General features: G+C 42.0%; 1 protein-coding gene across 1 annotated transcript in view; it reads left to right on the top strand.

Annotated features, from left to right (window-relative positions):
• Nucleotides 1-306: 306 nt before the first annotated feature.
• Ctnna3 (catenin alpha 3) overlaps nt 307-15,815 on the top strand; it is a 1,402,587-nt gene continuing 1,387,078 nt past the window's right edge. Inside the window, exon 1 of the mRNA XM_045137244.1 lies at nt 307-415. The gene's annotated coding sequence lies outside the window, so the exon portion shown is untranslated. The remainder of the gene's footprint in view (nt 416-15,815) is intronic.

Raw genomic sequence — 15,815 nt, 5'->3', positions numbered from 1 at the left:
ATTCTCACATTCAGTAATGCTAGCCTCCTCCTTTAATTTGAAACAAGAGCTCCTTATTTTAGACTAGTACTATAGACTTGAAATCTAACTTCTTCAGAGCTTCCTAACAACTTTGTGGGTCTCTAGGGAAAGTATGTGTCTGGCCTTTTTCAACAAAGTATTTTCAGTAACAAGTTGTCAGTGAGGTCCGTGACTAGTGGTTCAGGATTAGATACCACCCACCCCGGCTTGTAACCTCCCCTTTCTTTCTCATCCTGGGTGAGCAATGCGAAGCTGAAGTGACTGCCCCACTGTCACTGCCTCTCAGTTTGGCTGTCTGTAACTCTGTCCAGAAGCTTCCCCCCAACCCAACCCCAGAGCTCTTTTTGGAAAATTCCCTAGAAGAGCTGAATTGTAAGCACGTTTAAGCAGAAAGGTAAGAGTGGAGTTTGTGAAGAGAGAGGCTGGACTTCAGTGCATTCTCTCCCCTCCCTTGAATTACTGTGTCTTCTCTGTGTTGTAGGTTTAAGTGGGGGATTCCTTCTGAACAACAGAAGATCATGCTATGAAACGAAATGGGAATGTTTTGACTGGCTATGATGAGAAATGTAGGCTTTCACACTAATTTTTAAGGTCAAAAATAACTTCCAAACTAGTGCCAGGGAAACCTAGTAGCCAAGGTCGTGCTTTGCATTCAGAGTTTCTGGCTATAAAAAGCCAATTGGATGCCGTGCAGGGAAAGATAAGATATGGCCTGGATGCTTGTGCTTTGATGTGGGACTGGGGAAAAGGATGCAAAGATGGAAAATGTCTGAGAGGATTTTGCTTTCAACCAAAAGCTTATTCACAGTACATGGAAGATATTTCAAAGGAGATTGATGCAAAAGGCATCAATTTCTGAATGTAATATTTGCCATATATTTCTTACATAATGAGGGTGGTGCTGGGAGGTTGAGTAATGATCTCAGAGCTGTTTGACTGCCATTTATAGTGCAGTGAAAATCAGGATGGGGAGGGAACTATGGGACACACTAATCACATAGAGAGAAGATTGCCAGTATCTCATGGGGTCTGAGTGACTGAGCAGCTGCTGCCAACCAAATTGAGGACAAAACTGGGAGAAATGAGTTCCAATGGAACAAGAAATTGAGGAGAGACAGCAGGAGGTTCATTGACTGTGGAGGTTTTGAGTCACGATCTAGGCTACTAAGACAGACTAGCAACATGTGTGAAGTTAGATGTGATTTAATGACTTGTGCAAAACACGCAACTGGGAAAAGTAGGATTTTGAGCTAGCCTTGATTCTGCGTTTGTGGCTAGCTTTAGAGATAATGAGAGATCAACATATTGAGAATATTTATGATTTGGAGATGTGGATTATCACCAGTGAAAAATGGCTAGAATATTTGGATGTGCTATTAAACTTTTATTATCCTCTATAAAAATTACCTTGGCAGTATCATAGGACAGTATGAAATAGGAAACTACAATACATACAGAATAGATATACTTGTCCCCATTTGTCACCTTCTAATCATAGTCTGAGCCTTCCTTTTTATTTGTGTAAAATATTGGGATTTTTTTCAAGTATAATTTAGTTATTTTTATTGCAAAGGTAATAACTGCTCATTGTGGGACATTTGAAAGAACAGAGAAAATAATTATTACCTCTCATCTCATTGACATGTTTCCTTCTAGTCTTTTTTTCCTCTGCATGTCTTTAAAAATAATTGTTATATTATAATATATAAAATATGAGTTTTAGATATTTGGAGCCTTATTTTATACTTAACCTTATAGGAAAGTATTCTCCATATAATATTTCCTGTTTTACATAGATGTTATCATAATGTGGAACAGTGTTTTTGGTGAATGGATATAATTTTAATAATGATTTTTTGTTTATTTTTATTTATTTATTTGAGGACAACAAAGAGAGAGGGAGAGATTTATTTTTTTATTTCAGAGCGACAGAGAGAGAGAGAGGAAGAGAGAGAGAGAGAGAGAGAGAGAGAGAGAGAGAGAATGGGCACATCAGGGCCTCCAGCCACTGCAGATGAACTCCAGACACTTGCATCCCCTTATGCATCTGGTTTACGTGGGTACTGGGGCATTGAGCCTTGAACCGGGATCCTTAGGCTTCATAGGCAACTGCTTAATCGCTAAGCCATCTGTCCAGCCCCAAATATAACTTTATTAATCATTGCTGAACATCTAGGTGCTATGATAACTAACTTTGCATACTTTTAATGTGCATGTGTGTATGTATTGTGTATTCATATTTAAAATAATTTTCTTAATCTCTGTCCCTAAGTATGAGGTTGTTAGGTTAGAAAGCATTACATTTGAAGGCATAGGTTGTGATTTTTTTTTTTTTTTTTGAGGTAGGGTCTCACTCTAGCTCAGGCTGACCTGGAATTTACTATGTAGTCTCAGGGTGGCCTCAAACCCTCAGCGATCCTCCTACCTCTGCCTCTCAAGTGCTGGGATTAAAGACATGCGCCACCACACCTGGCAAAGGTTGTGATTTCTTTTTTTTCTGTTTTTTGCGAGGTAGGGTCTCACTCTAGTCCAGGCTGACCTGGAATTCACTATGGAGTCTCTCAGGGTGGCCTCGAACTCACGGCAATCCTCCTATCTCTGCCTCCCAAGTGCTGGGATTAAAGGCGCGTGCCACCACGCCTGGCAAAGGTTGTGATTTTTAAGATGTGTTTGCCTGGTTTCTCTTTTAAAGCACTATAACATTCCTTGTCTACCAAATAAAATATATATTGAGTGTCTATGATGTATAAAACATTGTTATCAGGTATATAGGTAAGAACATACAAAGTGTTTGGAAGGATACAATCTCTTTTACTTAAAAAATTCAATTTATAAACTTCATAGATAGTGACAAAGCTACCATTAGAGTTGAATGTGCTTTAGCTCTGCCTGAAACAGATTGTTATTGACTGTTTATATTTCTTTTGACTTTAGAACAATAGATTCTGTAAATGACTTCTACTGGAAGACTGTGTATACACAGAACTGATTTATATGAATTTTATGATCCAACACTGAAGAAGAAATAACAAACATAGGAACAGTAAATAAATACATCAGTTACAGTAAAACTGGATTAGTTAAAAGTATTTGGACAAAATCTGTTGTCAGCAGAATGGAAAGAATAAAGAGGAAGGACACACATGAGCAGAAATTCAATACTGAAGTTTTCTACTTAGGAAAGTAAAAATGGTGGGGTTCAAAGATGATGACCTGTAATTTTTTTGATTATAAAATTTGGGATTCATAGTTATAGAAATAGAATATGTTGAAGGAAAATGCTGAGAAATGTGTAATTGACAAAAACTAGTCATTGAGGGACTGGAGTGATGGCTTAGAGGTTAAGGCGCTTGCCTGCAAAGCCAAAGGACCCAGGTTCAATTCTCCAGGACCCCTGTAATCCAGATGTACAGGAGGGTCTAAGCATCTGGAGTTCATTTGCAGTGGGTGGAGGCCCTCACATACCCATTCTCTCTTTCTCTCTCTGCCTTTTTCTCTATCTCTCAAATAAATAAATAATAAAATATATATAAAAAAACTAGTCATTGCCAGGCGTGGTGGCGCATGCCTTTATTTTGTTTTATTTTTATTTTGGTTTTTCAAGGTAGGATCTTTCTGAAGCCCAGGCGGACGTGGAATTCACTATGTCTTTGTCTCAGATTGGCCTTGGACTCATGGTGATCCTCCTACCTCTGCCTCCTGGGTGCTGAGATTAAAGGTGTGTGCCACCACACCCAGCATGGTGCACACCTTTAATCCCAACTCTCAGGAGGCAGATATAGGAGAATCACCGGGAGCTCGAGGCCATCCTGAGACAACATAATGAATTCCAGGACAGCCCAAGCTAGAGTGAGACCCTACTTTGAAAAACAAAACAAAACAAAACACACAAAAAACAAAAAAACAAAGCAAAACGAAACAAAAACAGAAACAAAACAACAACAACAAAAAATAGTCATTGAGGATGTTGGCTTGATTAATGAAATCAAAGTGGAGAGAGTAGAGGTATCAGTATTATTTGGTGGGAGATGAGGTGTAGAGTATGAATTTGTAAAGATTATATTTTGCCTGTATTAAGCAAAAAACCCTTTTCAGTGACAATTAGAGGAACACCATGACTGGACAGATAGGAGTTCTATTTTCTATTCCTTGTGAACTTCGGTTTGCATGTTTCTAATTTTTTCTTTGGAATAGAAAGGATTAAGATTTAAGAAGAGAAGTTGGCAGCCTCCTCTTGCCTGAAGAGAAACTATGTGCTTGGTAATGAAGACTTAAAAATAGTATTTATTTATGGGTCATTGACTCATGGGAATGAATTCTAGTCTAGAGACCCAAAAAGCCTGATTTTCTGATTCTTGTTTGGACATTGGATTTTAAGGAACATGGTCCTGTTGGGTGGAAATTCTGAATTTAGCCAAGTTGCTAATCTAATGCAAAATGACATAATGGAGACTGCAGAATTTTTGAAAGTGAACAGGACTATTACCTTCTGCTTCCAATGTCCACATGCTTAATTACACTTTTTAAACTACTGTTTCTGTTTGGGACTTGGCCAGCAATCTGCTGCCAATTTTATCCACTAGCTTCAGCAACTAAGAAGGGACTTTAAGTTCCTGTGTGCAAAATAATAAATTTGGTCAGGTTTATTTGGCATCTCTTCTCCCTTTCTTTGTCTTTCGTTTTCCTGACCATGAGGCCTGTGCTGCTTCAGGTCCCTCCTGTCAGTGTGGAAATTGATTTGATAGAGAAAGCAAGGTTTAATGTAAAGAAAGATACTTGTTGGGGCTGGAGAAATGGCTTAGCGGTTAAGACATTTGCCTGCAAAGCCTAAGGACCTCAGGACCCATGTAAGCCAGATGCACCCTGGCATGCCCATTCTCTCTTTCTCTGCCTCTTCCTCAGTCTCTCTCTCAAATAAATAAATAGAATATTCCACAAAAAAGAAAGACACTTGTGCTTTGGAACTTGAGCGCTATTCGAAGTGTGATCTACAGTTCTCAGTTTGATCCTGGTTCATTCAAGGAGGTAAGGAGCTTGTGCCAGAATGTAAATGAGCTATGCTGTAAGTGTTTTGTAGCAAGACTTTCTAGATGAAGGAAGCATCACTGATTTACGTTTTCATGCAGACTGCTTGCTGACATGTATTTGGAAGAGCACTGGTCATGCTGCACCCTTTTGTTTTTTTTAAGATAATATATATTAGCTTATTTTTTTAAAAATTTTTATTTATTTATTTGAGAGCGACAGACACAGAGAGAAAGACAGATAGAGGGAGAGAGAGAGAATGGGCGCGCCAGGGCTTCCAGCCTCTGCAAATGAACTCCAGACGCGTGCGCCCCCTTGTGCATCTGGCTAACGTGGGTCCTGGGGAACCGAGCCTCGAACCGGGGTCCTTAGGCTTCACAGGCAAGCGCTTAACCGCTAAGCCATCTCTCCAGCCCAATGAGCTTATTTTTTAAAATCAGTTTATTTGTATGTGTGTGTGCACAAATGTGTGTGTGTGCATGCACACACAGGCTAGGGCCTCTAGCTGATGCAAATGAAAACTAGACACTTGTGCCACTTTTTGCACTCTGCATGGGTGCTGGGAAATTGAACCCCAGGCCAGGAGGTTTTGTAAGCAAGCACATTTAATCACTGAGCCTTCTTCCAAGCTCCTAAGTTACACTCTGTAAGCATTCATATTTTTTCCCATGGCTGCCCAGTATTAATCTTTTAAAAACTATTTTTATTTGCAAGGAGAGAGGGAGGGAGAGATAGATAGATAGAGATAATGTACACACTAGGGCTTTTTGCCCCTGCAAACAAACTCCAGATGCATGTGCCACTTTGTACATCTGGCTTTACATGGGTACTGGGGAAGTGGACCTAGGCTGTCAGGCTTTGCAGTGTCTTTAACCACTGAATCATTTCCCTAGCCCATTATTAATTTTTCTACCCATATAGGTGAAAGCAGATAATTGGGATGGAGGTGTCATGATTAAGCTAGCAGCTGTCAGTGGATGAGCAGTATCAATGCAAAGAGGTCATCCTATTAGGGCTGGGATGTAGTTCAGTGGTGGAGCATTTGCTGAACGTGCACAAGGCTCTAGCACCTCTAAAACACTTAAAGGTGCTGTCAAAAGCAGAGCTGCTTTTGTAAAGCCGGCCCAGGCTTGATTCCCCAGTACCATGTAAAACCAGATACACAAAGTGCACATGCATTTGGAGTTTGCAACAGCAAGAGGCTCTGGTGTGCCATTTGCTCTCTGCAAATGAAATAAAAATCCTCAAAAATAAAACCAAACAACACACACACAAAGAGGTCATCCTACTTTAATCTATTGAGGAGCCCACATACTGACTGAGAGGCGGGATTGTCAAAGGGGCTATTTTGGTTGACTTGAATGTTGATTTAGGAATTTATTCTAAAGTGTTGTGGGTAGTTACTAGTGAAACAATGGCTCTGCTGTCATGGTGTTTCCTTCTCTCCCTCCCTCTCTCTCTCTCTCTCTTTGTGTGTGTGTGTGTGTAGGCATGTGCATGCACATGTGTGAAGGAATAGTGAGAAATACAATTGACTTAGAGATTTCCCATAAGAGGGAAGGGGTCAGCCTCATTCCCAGCAGGTAAGTCATGTTTCTGTGAGAATTTGCAGAGTTAATTTACTCTCCTGCCAGACTCTGCAGTTCCTAGTTTTCCAACATGGAAGGAAACCTACTGTTAACAGTCATGTCGTCTGTGATGAATACTGTGGGTTCCCTGTGAAATATCCATGCATTCTCTCCTTTTTTTTTTGTTTTTCGAGGTAGGGTCTCACTCTAGCCCAGGCTGATCTGGAATTCACTATGGAGTCTCAGGATGGCCTCGAACTCACGGCGATCCTCCTACCTCTGCCTCCCGAGTGCTGGGATTAAAGCGTGTGCCACCATGCCCGGCTCCATTATCTCCTTCTTGATAATTTATAATCACAATTTAGGTCAAGAAAAACAGGCCAAACACTCCACTGTCACTTCTGAGCTCTTTGGTGAGTTTTGAATAATCCCAGTGGCCACTGCCACCTGAAAAGAGAAGCTTCCTTAATCAAAAGTGAGAGTGGCATTAATGTATGGGTGCAGACAAGTAGTTAGAGGGCAGTTTGGTAGGAAAAAAGGCGTATCTTCCTATGTCTGCCCAGTGCACCTGGATTAAAGGCATGTGCGACCATGCTTGGCTACTTTTGTCTGTTTGATAGGTGTAAATATTTGTTGTTTTGATTTACATTTAATTAATTATGAATAAGGTTGAACAATTTCACGTTTCCCTGGGATCTAAAATACATTTTAATGAAAACTCTTTCTCACTATCTCTAAATAAAAATGATTTGCATTTTTTAATTTGAAACTGCTGTGGCATTTGGAACTAATTGCTTTCTGCTCTACAGGCTTTAGATGCCATTGTACTGCTAATTCCTCAGTGCTGTTGATACTATGGTACACATGTCCTCAATGAAGTCCTTGGGGTAGCTTCAGAGACCTGGGCCTCTGATGGAAGTCCTTGTGATAACTAGCCTAGACTTGGTTATTATCAAATATTTAACCATTTTCATCATTGCCTTACTAAGGAATTTTCTTGTGAACTTGAATTGTATATGCTTTTTAAAATTTTTTAATCATTTTTAAATTTTTTCAGACTGACCATTTTGTGTGTGTGTGTGTGTGTGTGTGTGTGTGTGTGAGTGCGTGTGTGTGTGAGAGAGAGAGAGAGAGAGAGGAAAGGGAGAAAGAGAGAGAGAAGAATTGGCATGCCAGCACTTCCAGCCACTGTAATCAAACTCCAGATGCATGTGCCACCTTGTGTGCATGCGTGACCTTTCACATGCATCACTTTGTGCATGTGGCTTATGTGGGATCTGGGGGGTTGAATATGGATCTTTAGACTTTGCAGGGAAGCACCTTAACCACTGAGCAATCTCTCCAGCTGGTATGTGCTTTTTCTAATCTGAGCATCTTTATTCTGTATCGTTTCCCCAATATGTACATTTTTAAACTTTTTGATTCTGGAAACACAATGTCATTTATGAGGTTGTGGTGAGTTTTAACTTGTTTTTCATCATCTGCAAAGGAAGGCCGAAACATTGTCTATACTTCTTGATTGGATGTATTTGTGATGAATCCAATCTGTGTAAATGAGACTCCATTCCTCTTGTCACAGGCTGTAGTTTGTCGAAGACTCCTCAGAATTACTGAGCCAGAATCCCTGTCATAAAGGTATATAATATATGTTGTTTTTTTTTAAATTTTATTTATTTATTTATTTGAGAGCGACAGACACAGAGAGAAACACAGATAGAGGGAAAGAGAGAGAATGGGCGTGCCAGGGCCTCCAGCCTCTGCAAATGAACTCCAGATGCGTGCGCCCCCTTGTGCATCTGGCTAACGTGGGACCTGGGGAACCGAGCCTCGAACCAGGGTCCTTAGGCTTCACGGGCAAGCGCTTAACCGCTAAGCCATCTCTCCAGCCCTATATTGTTTTCTTGAGGTAGGGTCTCACTGTAGCCTAGGCTGACCTGGAACTCAGTATGTAGTCTTGTGGTCTCAGGGTGGCCTCGAATGCACAGTGATCCTCCTACCTCTGCTTCCCAAGTGCTGAGATTAAAGACATGCTCCACCATACTCGGCCCCATATAATTTTATTTTTTTTGGAGTTAGACCACCTAAATGTCCAGGCTGATCTTCAGGTTGAAAAATTTCTAAATATTTGTGAGCTCACTGTATTTCTTTCTACATAAATTGACCTTATGAATTCTTTTTATTTTGCTGACAATTTTCACACATGTACATAATGTGTTTTCTTTCCTCCCTCCCTCCCTTCTTTCTTTTTCTCCTTCCTTCCTGCCTTCCTTCCTTCCTTCCTTCCTTCCTTCCTTCCTTCCTTCCTTCCTTCCTTCCTTCCTTCCTTCCTTTCTTCTTCCCTCCCTCCCTCTCTCTCTCTCTTTCTTTAGTCTCAGGCTGGCCTTGAACTCACAGCGATCTTCCTACCTCTGCATCCCAGGTGCTGGGATTAAAGCTGTGTGCCACCATGCCTGGCTATAATGTGTTTTGATCCTAATAGTCTCTCATTACTTTCTTTTGTCCCCTTTTCACTGAACCCCTTCTTCTTTCCAATTAGGCCCTCTTTTGTTTTGGTGCTATTTTCCCCTCCTCTACTGTTCATGACAACATGTTGATGGTGCTGGTACTGGGCAGGACTTGCGCAGATAAAATGACAGCTGCTGTGAGGTCATGAGTGCCGTGGGCAGAAGTTAGCATTCCAAAGCACTCCTCCCCAGCCTTTGACTCTTAGCATTCCCTCTGCTACCACTTCTGTGATGGGCCCCAATCCTTGGAGGATGTGGTAGAGATGTCTTCTTTAGTGCTGAGCATTTTCTTATCATTTCTTAGCATTTTGGTGAATTTTGAGTCTCTCCATTGGGCACTGCCATCTGCAAAAAAGAAGCTTCTCTGGCCAAAAGTGAAAGAAGGACCATTCTATGGGTAGAAATGTAAATATTTGGCAGACAAATAAGTTGCCCTTATGAATTCTTGCTCAAGTTTTTCTACTGGGATTGAAAAAAAATACTACCATATTAGACAAAATACATTAGCCTTTTTTCTATTTAATATGCTATATTTTCTCTTGATTAGTTGTTCATTTTTGACTTTTATGTTTTTTAAAAATTATGCTGAAAACACACACATGAAAAAAAAGTGATTAAACCATAAGCAGGGCTAGTTGGGAAAAAGAAAGGGTTCAGTGGAAGGGAGATGGGGAAGGGGGGTCTAGAGAAGGCATTGGGAATGGATGATAATTAAAATGCACTATATGTGTATTAAAATTGTCAGTAAACAAAGATAAGAATAATAAAATTTAAATAACAACACAAAAATCATACAGAAGATAAAATACTATTGTAGTCAAAATTTTAAACTTCTTCCTTTATGGCTTCTGGGCTTTATGTTTTTCTTAGAAAGGGTTATCCACTTCAGTGGTAAGTTTATTTATTCATACTTTCTCTCAGAACTATAAAATCTGTTCTATGTCTGGAATTGGATCTAGGCAAAGGAATGAGGCTGGGAATCAGCTTAACGTTTATTTCTATCCTTAAGTGTTTCTTCCCATGATACATTGTGATCTATCTAAAAAAAATTTCCTCCTTTTCCTGCTAATTCAAAATGCTATCTTTATTATAAGCTAAATTTATACTGGAGTCTATTTCTCAACTACTTCTATTAATATTTGTAGTTATTTTTCTTTAATCTCTCCCTTCTTCCTTCTCTCTTTTCTCCCTTCCTCTTATTTTCTTCTTTTTGAGACAAAATCTCACAGTATATAACCCAGGCTGGCCTTGACCTTGGGGCAACCCTCCTACCTCAACCTCTTCAGAGCTTGTATTGCAGGCATGCACAACCATGTGTCTGACTCAATCACTACTTTTTAAAATTTTTGTTTTTTGAAGTAGGATCTTGTGTAGCCCAGGCTAGCTAAATAGTTGAGAATATTCTTGAACTCCTGATCCTCTTGCCTCTACCTCCAGAGTGTTGGTATTACAGGAACCATACCTGATAATCACTACATTAAAAAATATTTTTACATTTTTATTTATTTATTTGAGACAGAGAGATTGAGAAAGAGAGAGAAAGACAGAGGAAGAGAAAGAGAGACAGACAGAGAGAGAGACAGAGAGAGAGAGAGAGAATGGGCATGCCAGGGCCTCCAGCCACTGCAAATGAACTCAACGCATGCACCACCTTGTTCATCTGGCTGATGTGGGTCCTGGGGAATTGAACCTGGGTCCTTTGGCTTTGCAGGCAAGTGCCTTAACCTCTAAGCCATCCCTCCAGCCCAACCACTACTTTTTAGAAAACTTTTTGTTATTGACAACTTCCATAATTATAGACAATAAACCATGCTAATTCCCTCCCCTCTCCCACTTTCCCCTTCACAAATCTACTTTTCATCATGTCCCCTCCCCCTCTCAGTTAGACTCTTTGATTTTTTTTTTTTTTTGAGGTAGGGTCTCACTCCAGTCCAGGCTGACCTGGAATTCATTATGTAGTCTAAGGGTAGCCTCAAACTCATGGCAATCCTCCTACCTCTGCCTCCCGAGTGCTGGGATTAAAGGTGTGTGTCACCACTCCCAGCTCTCTCTTTGATTTTGACGTCATCATTTTTTTCTCTTATTATGAGGGTCCTATGTAGGTAATACCAGGTGCTGTGAGGTCATGGATATCCAGGCCATTTTGTGTCTGGAAATTGTAAGCAGTCCTACCCTTCCTCTGGCTTTACAGTCTTTCCATCACCTCTTCAGTAATGGACCCTGAGCATTGGAAGGTGTGATAGAGATGTTTCAGTGCTGAGCACTCCTCTGTCACGTCTTCTCAGCATCATGGTGCCTTCTGAGTCATCCCAAGGTCACTGCCATCTGAAAAGAGAGGATACTCTAACCAAAAGTGAGATTAGCATTAATATATGAATATGAACATTAAGAGAAGTGCTTATGGGGTAGTTTGGTGAGTATAATATATGCGTTTAGCCAGACAACAGCAGGCATTATAACCCTAGGGCTCATGACTTCCCCATCATAGGTTTTTAGTTTTCAGGCATGTACCAGGGCGTCCAGTCCAATTAGTGTGTGGTTGGTTCCCCCTGTAACAGACATACCGCTATTGCATCTATTGGCTCATTTGGGCTGGCTGGCCAAGCTTAAGGCTTGCAATGCCCACTGTTACTTATCTCCACTGATGACTTCTGTCTCCCATTGGGTGATATGCAGTGTAGCTTTGTCCAGCTTTCTGTCACCTGTCAACAACTGCTTTTAAAAAAAAATTTTTTTACTAGATGTGGACATACTTAGTATGTAAACAACACATGTTGCTACTAGTGTTTCCTTCATCCCTGCCCCTTTTCCAAAGAGGCCTTTCTCATAGGGGATGCAAGTCAATCCCATGGGGATTGTGGGTCATGCATTATGGGGGCAGCAGACAGTTATAGGGGGAAGCAATGTGTGGCTCTAACAATCTTTCTGCTGCCTCTTCTGCAAAATTTCCTGAGCCATGTTGGGTACATTTTAAGTCTGCTTCAGTGATGGGCTCTTGGGAGTCTCTGGATCTCTGCTCTGGTGGGTGTTGAGTGTCCTCAGTGTTTATTTACTTTACCCTTGTGCAGATATCAGGTTCATTGAGACAGCAGAACTCGTTCTCATTTCCCCAATTCCTCTGGGGTTTCAGCTGGGGCTGAAGTGAAGTGCACTGGCTTATATATCTCCTCAGGTCCCACTCCCATCTGAAAAAGAGAAGCACAATCTTCAACAGAGAGTGAAGTCAGCATGGGTTAAATGTGATAACCATTATTAATTTAGAGAGAATTTAAAGGGTGTATATCCTCTTATAGCCCAAGATTAGTGGGAGCTTAACTTTGGAAAGCAGTATCATCATCTGGGTATGATTCTTACTTGTTTCCCAGTTCCAGATTCAGTTTCCTTTCCACTGAGCAGATCTGTTAGCCAATCCAAGAGCAGCTGGTTACCCACCATAGCTGTGTCCCACTGTTGCACTGGTGCGAGCATCATGTCAGGTCGTTTCCTTCTTTTTTTTTTAAAGTTTTTTTTGTTTATTTTTATTTATTTATTTGACAGTGACAGACAGAGAGAGGAAGAGAGAGAGAATGGGCACGCCAGGGCCTCCAGCCACTGCAAACGAATTCCAGATGCGTGTGCCCCCTTGTGCATCTGGCTAATGTGGGTCCTGGGGAATCAAGCCTTGAACCAGGGTCCTTAGGCTTCACAGGCAAGTGCTTAACCACTAAGCCATCTCTCCAGCCCCCCTTTTTTTTTTAACAATTTTTTTTTGTTGGTTATTTTTGTTTATTTACTTGAGAGCGACAGACAGAGAGAAAAAGAGGGAGAGAGAGAGAGAGAGAGAGAGAGAGAGAGAGAGAGAGAGGAGAGTGGGTGCGAGGGCTTCTAGTCACTGCAAACGAACTCTAGATGCATGTGCCCCCTTGTGCATCTGGCTAACGTGGGTCCTGGGGAATCAAGCCTTGAACCGGGGTCCTTAGGCTTCACAGGCAAGTGCTTAACCACTAAGCCATCTCTCCAGCCCCCCCTTTTTTTTAATAATTTTTTTTGTTGGTTATTTTTGTTTATTTATTTGAGAGCGACAGACAGAGAGAAAAAGAGGGAGAGAGAGAGAGAGAGAGAGGGGAGAGTGGGTGCGAGGGCTTCTAGCCACTGCAAACGAACTCTAGATGCATGCGCCCCCTTGTGCATCTGGCTAACGTGGGCCCTGGGGAATTGAGCCTTGAACCAGGGTCCTTAGGCTTCATAGGCAAGCGCTTAACCGCTAAGCCATCTCTCCAGCCCAGGTCGTTTTCTTCTGAGTAGGTTAGACTTTGAGTTGCTTGGACAGAGCCAACCACTACTTAAATAAAATTTTTTTATTATGTAGGAAGTAAGAAATGTATTATGAAATGTATTTTGTAATGGGAGTTTTGTGGTTCTTTGACAATACACCAGTATGCCAACATACCAGTCAATTTAAGGTGAGAGGGAACTTACCCCATTTCATATTCACCCTGCTACCGCCAGCAGCTGCATTCAAGCCCAGCTCCTTCCAGATGATGCACCGAGGGCTGCTGACTTCTTCCAGATTCAGCCCTGCACCCAAAATAAAAGCCTGGCTGCTCACAGGGCTTGTGGTGTCCCCCCCCTCTTTTCCACCTCCTGGCCTGAATATCTCTCAGCATCTGAGGTTTTGACCTTCCCACCCTGTCAGCTTCTCTGCTGCTGGTGTGGGAAAGGATATATATGGGCCCTTAGACTATGTGGATGTATCCACTCCTCACTCTTTGGTTCTCAGAGTCATCTTCCCTGCCATTTCACCCTCTTTGGTCCACGGACTCTTCCTGCACCCCTCTTGACTTCTGAATAAATATAATAATTCACAAAAATAATCCTCAGTTTTGTTTTATGTCAGTTCTTTGTTGTTGTTTCTTTGGGGAAGGGTCTTGTTGGACACAGGCAGGGCCCTGGGTTAAAGCAAGCCTAAGTGGTCTGACACGAGTAGGCCCCCAGGCTATGGAGAGGCTGCAGCAGCCTGAACCACTGGACACGTTTTAGAGACCAGACTGTCAGGAGAGCTTGTCCCCCCCAGTTTTTGGGGGTCACAATGAGTCAGGCTCCTGCCCCCATTTTTGGGTGTTGCAGTGAGCCTGGACCCACCCTGGACAAAATCTTGGGTTCGAGATTGGCGGGAAGTAGGGCCACTCCATATCCAAGCCTGGGACACCTGGACCTTCAGATAAGACTTAAGCTTTGTCATAGCTCTGTGACCTTTGGCTAGTTGCCTAGGAAACTCCTTATATGGTGTCAGCCAGCACCCTTTACACAGCCCATCCCCCTGAGATCCTCTTCCCACCACTACATAGATCACCTGACTCCCTACATGCTGGAGTGAGTGTCCCTAGGCATGGGCAAGCAACCTTTGAACCCACCAATCCCCTTAGGGCTCTTCCCGCTCTGTCAACTGCTTATAAAAACTCAGTCCCCTGACAAATAAATGAGCTGTTTTCTGAAGCTGTCTCCCGGATGTTTCTTCCTGTTGCACTCATGCCCACTCAAGACCCTGTGCCACAAGTTGCCTGAACGACCCTGGGGAACCATGGCCGAGGATCAAGGGACCCACGGGGTCTCACTCTAGCCCAGGTTGACCTACAGTTGACTCAGGCTAGCCTTGAAGTCACAGTGATCCTCCTACCTCTGCCTCCTGAGTGCTGGGATTATTATTTCTTTTGTTTGTTTGTCTTTGGTTCTTTGAGGTAGGGTCTTGCTCTAGCCCAGGTTGACTCATTTCAATTCTTTAAGTAAAGTATGTGAGCTTGGGGTTTGCATTTCCCCCAAAAGTAAGCCCTATTTCAAGGGTATCCCCAGATCCTTGTCATGAAATTACCAGAGGGTAAAGTTTAAAGAGACTGTATTAGATTAAGAGAAGGAAAGAGAAGAAAGTGCAGAGAACTCTTGCATGTGGAAGGCAGGACGGGCGAAGGGAGCTTTGTGGGAGTAGAGATTCCCCCACTGTGGGCTGAGACAAAAGGGGCTTACCAGAGCAGGGACCTGGAGGTTCAGCAGAGATGAACGGCCAAGAGAGTCAACCACTACTTTTAAGTAACTTCATTTCATGCTCCGCTTTAAAAAATAGAAGGATTCTATCTCTTCAGGATTTTTGTAGGTTAAATCACTTTGCATTTATGTCCAGATGATTTCTTTTTTCCTTCGAGGTACGGTCTTGCTCTAGCCTAGGCTGACCTGGAATTCACTGTGTAGTCTCAGTGACCTTGAACTCTTGGTGATCCGCCTACCTCTGCCTCTCAAGTGCTGAGATTAAAGGCATGTGTCACCATGCCTGGCTGATTTTTTTATTTAAAAAATATTTCTATTTATTTATTCTCAAGGAGACACACACACACACACACACAGATAGAGAGAGAGAGAGAGAGAGAGAGAGAGAGATGATAGATAGATAGCTAGATAGCTAGATAGATAAATAGATAGATAGATGGGGCATGATGCCAGGACCTCCTGCCAGTGCAAATGAACTCCAGATACATATGTCATTCTGTGCATGTGGCTTTACGTGGATACTGAGGAATCAAACCTTGGATTTCTGACTTTGCAAGCAAGTGCCTAAACATCTGAGCCATCTCTTCAGCGCATGATTTTTGAGTTTTTGAGGCAGGCCTCAGACCCCAATTTAGCTGAGGGTGACTTTGACTCTCTGATTCCCTGCTTCTACCTCCTG

Source organism: Jaculus jaculus, chromosome 18, assembly GCF_020740685.1.
Source record: "Jaculus jaculus isolate mJacJac1 chromosome 18, mJacJac1.mat.Y.cur, whole genome shotgun sequence".
In the NCBI taxonomy this organism is placed as follows: Eukaryota; Metazoa; Chordata; class Mammalia; order Rodentia; family Dipodidae; genus Jaculus; species Jaculus jaculus.
The sequence above is the reverse complement of the archived record's forward strand: the minus strand, read 5'-3'. Positions and strand labels throughout refer to the sequence as shown.